Source organism: Bufo gargarizans, chromosome 2, assembly GCF_014858855.1.
Source record: "Bufo gargarizans isolate SCDJY-AF-19 chromosome 2, ASM1485885v1, whole genome shotgun sequence".
In the NCBI taxonomy this organism is placed as follows: Eukaryota; Metazoa; Chordata; class Amphibia; order Anura; family Bufonidae; genus Bufo; species Bufo gargarizans.
Window position 1 is genome coordinate 102,086,120 of NC_058081.1, and position 12,047 is coordinate 102,098,166.

A 12,047-nucleotide genomic window follows, 5' to 3' on the forward strand; every position below is an offset into this window, starting at 1 on the left:
TCCTTTGTGTGATCGAACACGAAGACTGAAAAATGCTGCTTTGTTTTTGCCTTGTGTGTGAATAAACACTGAAGTTTTGTTTTGGAAACTGTTTTTTTGCCTCTGTTCTGCGTCCGCCTACCCTGCCTACCTCAGCGAATCCCCACAATGTGTTACCTGCTTTTATTTTCCTCCATGCTCCTTGTATGGCCACTAAACCTTCTGTTCTTTTCCCCAGGGGCTGGCAAATATACTGTAACTCCACTTGCCCCTCTCAGTTTAGACCTGCTTATGGCTTCTCACACTCTAATGGTGTACACATAATCTCCCTCCTTACTACTAGAGGAGGAGGTGGATCCAGCCCACACCTAAAAATTGTTTATAAGGGACTGCCTGGCCAGTTAACTCTTTATTCTCCACATAGCCTTTGAGGTACACACTACATAGGGACATTGCATTAAAGAGGACTTATCACCTCTCCTGACATGTAAGCTCTAGTAGCCACTTGCATTCTCCATGTGTAACACCCCAGAGTGGTGTTACCACTCCTGCACCCAGCTACTGTCTTTTTTGGGCTGAAACAATGTAATCTATGTATTCTGTTCCAGGTCCTCTACATGTTGCATTCTTAATCTTGTTATGCCATTGTTCATATGTAATGTGCCTGGTTCACCAGCAGGTGGAAGCAAACACGGTAGAGCTATAGTTAGATAGAATGGAACTTACCATTCCATTCTCCCTCCTTTGGTCAGAAGTGGGCCAGTCCTGCTGGCTACCAGAAGGAGGTGGGGCAGTTCTGGTTTGTGCTGGTTGAGATTCTATGTTGGAGCTGCCTGGATTCTAACCTATTCCTTGGTTGAAGATAAGTCAGACTAAAAAGTGAAGTGCAGCATAAAGAAGAAGCCAAGTTATCAAGTCAGCTTGTCAGTACAGCAGAGTGAGAGAAAGGTATAGCAGAGTTGAGTTTGCCTGCCAGTTTAATGCTAAAGCCTGCTGGAACCAAGACAAAGCCTGTAAACTGTTGGAAGAAACGTTTATTCAAAGTATAGCTGTTGAACCTTATCTCCAGGTCTGGACTCAAGTTATTCTTTTATCCCTCAATTATTCCCCCTATTAATTGCACTGCGCAGGGACACCCCCCCCCCCCCTCAACTGATAACACCCAGTTGTACCTTTACTGCAAGCTGCTGGCAATTCATTCATAACTTCTAGTAGAACTAACAGAGGAACTGCACAACATGAAGCCATAAGAATAGATGCTACAGAATTGTTATTACATAGGGAATGTATGTAGTTACTACAACAGACATGTCAGGTGAGGTAACAAGTCCTTTTTATTTCCCCTGTGGACCACTGCTCTGGTATAACTATAGCTCAGGTAGGTTTCAACGCAGGTTTTCCAATCTCTTTCCACACATCTTGGAACATGTTGATCCAAGATGAAAGATATTTAAGGACATATCTGTATACTGCTTGAACCAAAAGGAATCTCTTTTGGCATGCACTATTATACCAATAAATGTGCCACAAACATGGTGTGGCTGTAAACAAAGCCTTACATAGGAGACCAGGGACTATTTGACTATTCTAAATATGTCACTGATCTCTTGAAATTTGAAAGCTAAACAAGCATACTATAGACTCATCTAGGTCCATGCAGTGGTTGTCGCTTGAAAGGTACTGCACAGTTAGATAGAAGGGGGGGGGGGGGGGTGAGAGATTTACAAAGAGTGGGCCATTTATATGGATACACCTTAATAAAATGGGAATGGTTGGTGATATTAACTTCCTGTTTGTGGCACATTAGCATTTGCTGTGAAGATACGAGATGTGCAGCACCTGAAACTACGGATACTGGGAAGCCTGTGCTAGCATTTCTCCTGTGGTGCTGCTATCAGTGTGTGAAGAGTGGGAGAAGAGGGTTGCATTGACAATCCAATACAATGGGCAGCACATTGAACACATTTTATAAGTGGTCAGAAACTTGTAAATAACTCATGAAAGAATAAAGTTACGTTAAAACCAAGCACACCATTGTTTTTCTTGTGAAATTCACATGACCCTCTTCCTATTGAAAAAACAAAAGTTGGATTCAAAATGGCCAACTTCAAAATGGCCACCATGGTCACCACCCATCTTGAAAAGTTTCCCCCCTCACATATACTAATGTGCCACAAACAGGAAGTTAATACCATTCCCATTTTATTAAGGTGTATCCATATAAATGGCCCACCCTGTATATTAAGGGTGCCAGTTTAATTTGATTCTATGAGACCCCCTCTCTTCTATGCACGTCACTGCAGTTAACTATAGCATAGTGATATTCTAATATGCCTCTCACCTTTGTGCAGTATGATATCTAAAAGTATTAAATAATAAATCTTTACGCGTAAACTGAAGCTGACTATAGTGTGTGTTTTTTGCCCACATTGTTATAAAATAACAAGTCAAAATGAATAAGCAATACTGCAGCAGGGGTGCGATTACTGTTCAATACATTGCTGATTACAGGACAGTGAAGTATGAAATGAATGACACAGTAACAATGCAATTTAGATAATATGAGCTATTAACATCCAGTGAGGTCTGTTGGTTATGGGTAGATATAACACACATGAAAACTTGGCCACATGAAATACAATACAAATAGAGATGAGAATTTCCTCGTGCTTCGTGTCAGCGAATCGATTAATCCTGAAATTCAAACTTACCGCCTCCATTTGTGCGCAAAGGGCTGCCAGCCTCCATCTTGCTTGAAGATCTCGGCTGAAATCCCGTGCGGAGCGAGAGGACATCACGCCGGCCAGCGTTATGACGTAATTTAGCACCACACAGGATTTCAGCCGATATCTTCAAGCAAGATGGAGGCTGGCGGAACTTCGTGCGTAAATGGAGGGGGTAAGTTTGATGTAATTTTTTTCTTATGTTAATTTTACACTGTTTGTACACTCAGATGCCGCGCTCATGTATGAACGCGGCATCTGAGAGGGTACAATGACGGGGGAGGCGCTATGGCAGCTACTTATCAAAAAATGCGCTTTGTGGCGAAGTAATTCGTCACAAAGCAAATTTTTTTGTGAAATTCGGCAGAATCAGCAGAATGGAATTTTCAAGAAATTCGCTCATCTCTAAATACAAAGAATTAAATGAGCTGGGAAGGTTGCAAGATGTAACAAATAAATGACTATATAGTTCCAGCGATACAAACTAATTTAGGGACATTAGTCATAAGACTATGCAACCAATAGAGGGCGCTGTTCATAACTCACGAACAGCGCCCTCTATTGGTTGCATAGTCTTATGACAAGACTATTCGCTTTTGTGAGATCGTGAAAACTCAGATCCGATGGTATATTCTGACCCTGAGGCGTTCCAATGGTGATGGGGACGCTCCATGCCCACGCCAACGGGCATTGACAGGAGCAGGCTGAAATCCTAGGGAGCCCAGACAGATAAGAACAGTTTTTTTTAATATAGTGCTATATATTTGTTTTTTAAAATATTCGTCATTTTTTTCCATCTGAAGTCATGATTCCTCCTGCTTAAGTTAAGCAGGGAGGAATCATATGTTCAGATGGAAAAAATTACGAATATTGGAAAAACAAATATATAGCATTATATTCAAAATATTTGCGAATTCTCGAAGTGCCGATATTCGCGATTAAAATTCGTAATTCTAATATTCGCACTCAACACTAATCACCAGTGACTGATAAGCAGGTGATAAATGTGTGATTTCTCGGGGCCCACCACTGTGACCTCCGCCCAGAGAAGAATGTACTTAGGTGCTGCTCACTTATGCTTGTTTTTCTATCAAAGGTTCTGTCAGTTTTTGCTTTGGTACAGTGGCAGATTATCATACAGTATGTCTGTTTTTAATGAGTAAATAGCACAATGAGAGCTGCAGTCATTAGCAGATGCAGTTAGAAATTAAATTTACATGATGAATTAAGAATGAACGTTTTATAACTTTGAAAATACTTCATATTTCTTCAAAGTAATCCACTAATGATAAATTATCAGGGGAATAAAATACTCCCAGCATATTCATGAATATTATACTGTGCATTTACAACTGTGAAAATACATTCCAGCAATCCCAGCACAGCACAAGATTTGGGTCAGAGATTAGATTCATCTTTAACCCCTTCAAACAAAAGCCAGTTTGGACCAAAAGCTGAAGCCTTGTTTTTCAAATTTAACATATGTCACTTTATTTGGTAATAATTCTGGAACACTTTTACTGATCCAAGACAGTTTTTTGTGACACATCGTACTTCATGTTAATGGTAAATTTGTGTTGATATGTTTTGTCTTTATGTATAAAAAAAAATCCCAAATTTACTGAAAATTTTGAAAAATTAGCAATTTTCTAAATTTGAATTTCTCTGATTTTAGGACAAATAGTGATCATTTTCAAAACAGTTATTCAATTAAGATTCCCCACTATATCTTATTTATGTTGGCATCATTTTGTAAATTAAATTAAAAAAAATTGGGAGGATATATTAGAAGGCTTAGAATTTTGGGAATTCTTTTTTATTTTCAAGAAAATTTTGAAAACAGTGTTTTTAAGGACTAGTTCAGTTCTAAAGTAACTTTAAGGGGCTTACATAATAGAAACCAAAAATGACAGCATTTTAGAAACTTCACCCCTTTAAATTATTCAAAACTGATTTTACAAACTTTGTTAACCATTTAGGTGGTCCACAGGAATTAAAGCAAAATGTATGTGAAATTAAAAAAAAATATTTTTTTGTTCAGAGTTTCCATTTGAATCCATTTTTCCCTGTAACACAGCAAGGGTTAAAACCAAAACACACCACATTATTTATTACCCTGATTCTGCAGTTTACAGAAACACCCCATATGTGGTCATAAATATCTCATGGGCACACAGTAGGGCTCAGAAGGAAAGGAGCACAATATTGTTTTTGGAGGGAAGATTTTACTGGAATGGTTTTTGGGTGCCATGTCACATTTGAAGAGACCCTGAGATTTTGGAAACTACACCCCTCAAGGAATTGATTGAGGGGTGAAGTGAATGCTTTGACCCAACAGGCATTTTATAGAATTTAGAAACACCTGGCTGGGAAAATGAAAAATTACATTTTATTTCCAATGACATGTTGTTTTAGCCCCACATTTTTAATTTTCACAAGGCATAACAGGAGAAAATGCACCCCAAATTTTGTTATGCATTTTTTCCTGAATACGGCAATGCCCCATCTGGTGTTTTGGGCACAGCAGCATTCAGAAGGGAAAGAGCAGCATCGGGATTTTCTAAAATGGAATTTACTGAAATAGTGTTTATTGGCCAAAACATTTTTTACCAATGTAACTGTGTGAGGGCTTTTTTTTTGCAAGATGGGCTGTAGTTTTTATTGGTATCATTTTGTGGTACATATGCTTTTTTGATCCTTTTTATATAATTTTTTGGAAGGGGAGGTGAGGTGGGCAAAAATTGCAATTCAGTCAGTGTTTTTTATTTTTATCTTTTATGAGGTTCCTGATGTGGTATATATGATATTTTTATTCTATGGGTTACTACGGTTATGTCGATTACAAATCCAATTTTTTTTAGGTTTTACTTTTCAGCATAAAAATCACTTTTGCATTGCCACATACATACCATTTTTATTTTTACACCCATGAAGCTGTGTTAGGGCTTGTTTTTTATGAACAGGCTGTAGCTTTTATTGGTATCATTTTGGGTGCATACCGTATGTCTTTTTGATTACTTTTTATGCCAATTTTTTTGGGAAGGTGAGGGGACAATAACAACAATGCCGTCATTGTCCTTTATTTTATTCGTTTTCTTTACAGTAGTTAAAAGGAACCTGTCACCGGGATCTTGTGTATAAAGCTAAGGACATTCGTTGCTAGATGGCCGCTAGCACATCCACAATACCCAGTCCCCATAGCTCTGTGTGCTTTTATTGTGTAAAAAAAGTTATTTGATGCATATGCAAATTAACCTGAGATGAGTCCTATCCCTGACTCATCTCACGTACAGGACTCATCTCAGGTTAATATGCATATGTTTAAATCGGGTTTTTTTTTACACAATAAAAGCACACAGAGCTATGGGGACTGGATATTGCGGATGTGCTAGCGGCCATCTAGCAGCCCATGTCCTCAGCTCTATACACAAAATCCCGGTGACAGGTTCCCTTTAAGTAACATGATCCTTTTATAGATTTTCCACTGCCATGCTCAGATTAGTTATTCTGCAGAGAATGATCGCCGGCAAGGGTTGCCCTATTGAATTCAATGGGTCTGTACCACGATGTAGGATGCACACAGCCGGCGCCTGTGTTTTGCAGATCTGCGGTTTGTGGTACTCAAAATGGACATCCTCTATCCTTGCCCTGGCTCACTCTGTATGGTTTCCTCTGTATGCTTTCCCTGATAAAATCCTAAATCTACTTAATTACAGTGGGATGCGAAAGTTTGGGCAACCTTGCTAATCCTCATGATTTTCCTGTATAAATCGTTGGTTGTTACGATAAAAAATGTCAGTTAAATATATCATATAGGAGACATACACAGTGATATTTGAGAAGTGAAATGAAGTTTATTGGATTTACAGAAAGTGTGCTATAATTGTTTAAACAAAATTAGGCAGGTGCATAAATTTGGGCACTGTTGTCATTTTATTGATTCCAAAACCTTTAGAACTATTTATTAGAACTCACATTAGCTTAGTAAGCTCAGTGACCCCTGACCTACATACACAGGTGAATCCAATTATGAGAAAGAGTATTTAAGGGGGTCAATTGTAAGTTTCCCTCCTCTTAATTTTCTGTGAAGAGTAGCAACATGGGGGTCTCAAAACAACTCTCAAATGACCTGAAGACAAAGATTGTTCACCATCATGGTTTAGGGGAAGGATACAGAAAGCTGTATTTCAGCTGTCTGTTTCCACAGTTAGGAACATATTAAGGAAATGGAAGACCACAGGCTGAGTTCAAGTTAAGGCTCGAAGTGGCAGACCAAGAAAAATCTCGGATAGACAGAAGCGACGAATGGTGAGAACAGTCAGAGTCAACCCACAGACCAGCACCAAAGACCTACAACATCATCTTGCTGCAGATGGAGTCACTGTGCATCGTTCAACCATTCGGCGCACTTTACACAAGGAGATGTTGTATGCGAGAGAGTGATGCAGAGGAAGCCTTTTCTCCGCCCACAGCACAAAAAGTGCCGCTTGAGGTGGGCTAAAGCACATTTGGACAAGCCAGCTTAATTTTGGAATAAGGTGCTGTCATGGTCTTACCTTCTCACTGTTCTCCTTCGTTTGACATGTGCTGGCGGCCATCTTGGTTTCTGGGGTTCTTGTAGCCTCCCACCCTGCGGCTCCTCCTTCCCACTGGGAGGAGCTGGATGCCTAGCTCATATATATAGAAGGTCTGTGGCTTCAGTTCCTTGCTTGGTCCTCCTGTGTGCACATGCTTCAAAGATTGCTGCTGCTTCTGGTTCCTGATCCTGGCCTCGTCTGACTACCCCGTTGGTTCCCGATCCTGGCTTCGTCTGACTACCCCGTTGGTTCCTGATCCTGGCTACGTCTGACTACCCTCCTGGTTCCTGACCTCCGTCTACGCAAGACCCTGCTTCAGTTTAGCCATCCGTTTGGACTTTAGCTACGGCTTGATTTTCAATAAAGCCTTCTTATTCCACCTATCTCTGTTGTACGTCTGGTTCATGGTTCCATGACATTAGGACCAAGCCATGAATTCTGACGGTACAGGGCCATCCTCGCTACCTACGCTGGTTGCCAGACTTGATCAGCAGGATCACCTGTTGGGTCGGTTCGCTGTGGCGTTACAAACCCTGCTTGAACGCACGGCTCATTTAGCTTCCGTTGCCGATGGGTCGGTTGTCGCTCCTGGGCCCGCTCCTACTGCCGCTCCGGTTGTTGCGCCAGAGTCTACCCCGACACCTGTTGCTGCACCTGCGGTGTTTCGGGGTATGACCGGTTCTGCCCCCCTTCCACAGCGCTTTGGGGGAGAGCCAACTCAGTGCCGAGGTTTCCTTAACCAGGTGGCCATTTATTTCGAGTTGCTGCCACATGCCTTTCCTACTGAGAGATCAAAGGTGGGCTTCTTGATCTCGCTGCTCTCGGACAAGGCCTTGGCCTGGGCCAGCCCTTTATGGGAGAACAACAATCCGGTGGTTGCCGAGTTTTCCGGTTTTGTTGCTTCTCTTCGGAAGGTATTCGATGTGCCGGCTCGTGCTGCCTCTGCTGCGAAGCTCCTTATGTCCATCAGACAGGGTTCACGATCCGTAGCTGAATACGCCATTGAGTTTCGTACCCTGGCAGCAGAGGTGGGCTGGAATAATGAGGCTCTGGTCGCTGCTTTCTCTCATGGTCTCTCGGATGCCTTGAAGGATGAGATTGCAGCCAAGGACCTACCAGTGGAGCTCGAGTCCCTTATTTCTTTCCTGATTTTGATTGACACCAGACTCAGGGAGAGACCTTCCTTTAAGGAGAGCCTGCGGAGGCCTTCTAACAGATTGGCGCCTACGTTTGCTGTCCCACCCGTGCCTCCCTCTCCTCCCACGCCTCCTGGGGATGACTGGTCTGGGGGTCAACCCATGCAGCTGGGGGTTGCTCGCCTGTCCGAGGGGGAGAGGGTACTCCGGAGACGCGAGGGCCGATGCATGTACTGTGGTCTCGGTGGGCATTTTCGGTTGGCATGCCCGAACCGTCCGGGAAACGCTCGCACCTGAGATCCTGTCGGGGGCAGATCTTGGGTGGAGTCTCCTCGTCCCCGGTTTCCCGTGTTGACAAACCACTGATTACTGTTGTCCTCTCCTGGGTCGGGGGCTCGGTGACGACCCAGGCGTTGGTGGACTCTGGTGCTGGTGGCTTGTTCATTGATAGTGTGTTCGCCGCCGCCAATTCCATTCCTCTGCAGCCTCGAGGTTCCCCACTGGCTCTTGAGGCGATAGACGGCAGACCCCTTCTGCCGCCACACGTGACTCAGGAGACCCTTCCAGTGGGGATGGCCATTGGTGCTGTTCACAGAGAGTCGGTCTGTCTCCAGGTTATTTCGTCTCCACACTACTCGGTGGTCTTGGGGTACCCCTGGCTCCAGAAGCATAATCCGACTTTCGATTGGAGATCGGCCGAGATCCTCTCGTGGTCACCGCAGTGTGGGGCTAGTTGCATCCATGGGCCTGTCAAGTTGCTGTGTACTTCCTCGGACTCTCTGTTGCCTCCTGAATACGAGGAGTACCGGGATGTATTCGATAAGGTGCGTGCGGTTGCCCTACCTCCGCACCGCCCATACGATTGTGCCATAGAGTTACAATCTGGTGCCGTTCCTCCTCGTGGCAAAGTCTATCCACTGTCGGTAGCGGAGAATGAGGCCATGGAGGAGTACGTGAGGGAGGCGCTTTCACGCGGACACATTCGCAAATCCTCGTCCCCGGCAGGGGCTGGATTTTTCTTTGTGAAAAAGAAGGGCGGTGAGTTGAGGCCTTGCATCGACTACAGGGGTCTCAATCGCATCACGATCAAGAACGCTTACCCGATACCCTTGATTTCCGAGCTGTTCGATCGCCTCAAAGGGGCCACGGTCTTTACCAAACTCGACCTGAGGGCGGCATATAACCTGGTAAGGATCAAGGCGGGCGATGAGTGGAAGACCGCGTTTAACACCAGGACCGGTCATTATGAATCCTTGGTTATGCCCTTTGGGTTGTGCAATGCGCCCGCAGTCTTCCAGGAATTCATCAACGATGTTTTCCGTGACCTGTTGCAGCAGTGTGTGGTGGTCTATTTGGATGACATCTTGGTATATTCTGCATCCATGGAGGCCCACATTCTGGATGTCAGACGAGTGTTGCAACGCTTACGAGAGAACAAGCTGTTCGGTAAGCTTGAGAAATGCGAATTTCACCGATCCCAGGTAACCTTCTTAGGTTACATCATTTCCGCTGAGGGGTTCTCCATGGATCCTGAGAAGGTTTCGGCTGTCTTACAGTGGCCCCAGCCCAGTGGGCTTCGTGCCCTGCAGCGCTTTTTGGGCTTCGCCAATTATTATCGGAAGTTCATCAGGGACTTTTCCATGCTAGCCAAGCCTCTCACGGATCTGACCAGGAAGGGCAGTAATCCTCAGGTCTGGCCGCTCGAGGCCATCCGAGCTTTTGAGGCTCTAAAGTCCGCCTTTGTGTCGGCTCCGATTCTGTCGCATCCCAACCCTGGGTTGCCTTTTGTCCTCGAGGTGGACGCGTCTGAGACGGGAGTAGGCGCCCTCCTGTCTCAGCGTAGAACACCAGAGGGTCCTCTGCTTCCTTGTGGGTTTTACTCCCGGAAACTGTCTTCCGCGGAGTGCAACTATCAGATTGGTGACAGGGAGTTATTGGCCATCGTGCAGGCCCTTAAAGAATGGAGGCACTTGCTCGAGGGCTCGGTGGTTCCGGTTCTCATCCTGACGGACCACAAGAATCTGACCTACCTCTCTGAGGCCAAGAGATTGACACCACGTCAGGCCAGATGGGCTCTGTTCTTGTCACGTTTTAATTACGTGGTCTCCTACCTACCCGGCTCCAAGAACATCAGAGCGGATGCCTTATCACGGCAGTACTCCGAGCTGTCCGGGGAGGAGTCGATTCCGACTACGGTCATACCCCCGAATCAGATCCTGGCTGCTATTCGCACCAGCCTGACCTCTCCTCTGGGTGAGCAGATTTTGGCGGCTCAATCTGGTGCTCCCTCTGGGAGACCCAACGGCAGATGTTTTGTGCCTGAGGAGTTGCGCACTCGGTTGTTGCGAACCTACCATAACTCCAAGGCCGCGGGGCACCCTGGAAAGAATCAGCTGTCCTGGGCGGTTTCACGTCTGTTCTGGTGGCCTTCTCTACGTTCCGACATCGCCGCATATGTAGCGGCATGCTCCGTTTGTGCCCAGAGTAAGTCCCCTCGGCACCTTCCGTTGGGCCTTTTGCAACCCATAGCCACCGGGGAGCGTCCATGGTCACACCTGGGGATGGATTTCATTGTGGACCTTCCTGCATCCCGAGGCCATACGGTCATTCTCATGATTGTGGATCGGTTTTCCAAAATGTGCCACTGTGTTCCTCTCAAGAAGTTACCCTCTGCACAAGAGTTGGCCTCGATTTTTGCCAGGGAGGTCTTCCGGTTGCACGGTTTGCCCAAGGAGATTGTGTCGGATCGGGGGAGTCAGTTTGTGTCCAGGTTCTGGCGCGCCTTTTGCTCCCAGTTGGGGATTCATCTCTCTTTCTCCTCGGCCTACCACCCTCAGTCCAATGGGGCCGCAGAACGATCCAATCAGGCCTTGGAGCAATTCCTTCGTTGCTATGTCTCCGATCACCAAGACAATTGGGTTGACCTCCTGCCTTGGGCTGAGTTTGCCAGGAACACGGCGGTGAACTCTTCCTCTGGGACGTCTCCCTTCATGGCCAATTATGGGTTCCAACCTGCCGTGTTACCGGAGGTATTCTCTCCCCAGGATACTCCGGCTGTGGAGGATCACCTTTCCGTCCTACGTACTTCTTGGGTACAGATCCAGAGGTCCCTTGAGGTCTCTGCGCAACGCCAGAGACTCCAGGCTAATCGCAGACGAGCGCCCGCTCCTTCCTACCAGGTCGGAGACCGTGTATGGTTGTCCACCCGCAACCTCAACCTTCGAGTGCCCACTCCCAAGCTGGCGCCTCGCTTTGTTGGTCCCTTCCGAGTGCTTCACAGGGTAAACCCGGTAGCCTATGCCCTTGCGCTTCCTCCTGGCATGCGGATCTCCAACGTGTTTCATGTCTCCCTGTTGAAGCCATTGGTGTGTAATCGTTTCACTTCCTCGGTTCCTCGGCCCCGTCCGGTCCAAGTGGGCAATCGTGAGGAATATGAGGTGAGCAATATCCTGGACTCACGCCTGGTCCGCGGTCGGTTGCAGTTTTTGGTCCATTGGCGTGGTTATGGTCCAGAGGAGCGTTCCTGGGTTCCCTCCACAGATGTCCATGCTCCTGCGTTGCTCCGAGCCTTCCACGCACGCTTCCCTCTGAAACCGTTCCTTACTCCGCGGAGGAGGGGCCCTTGAGGGGGA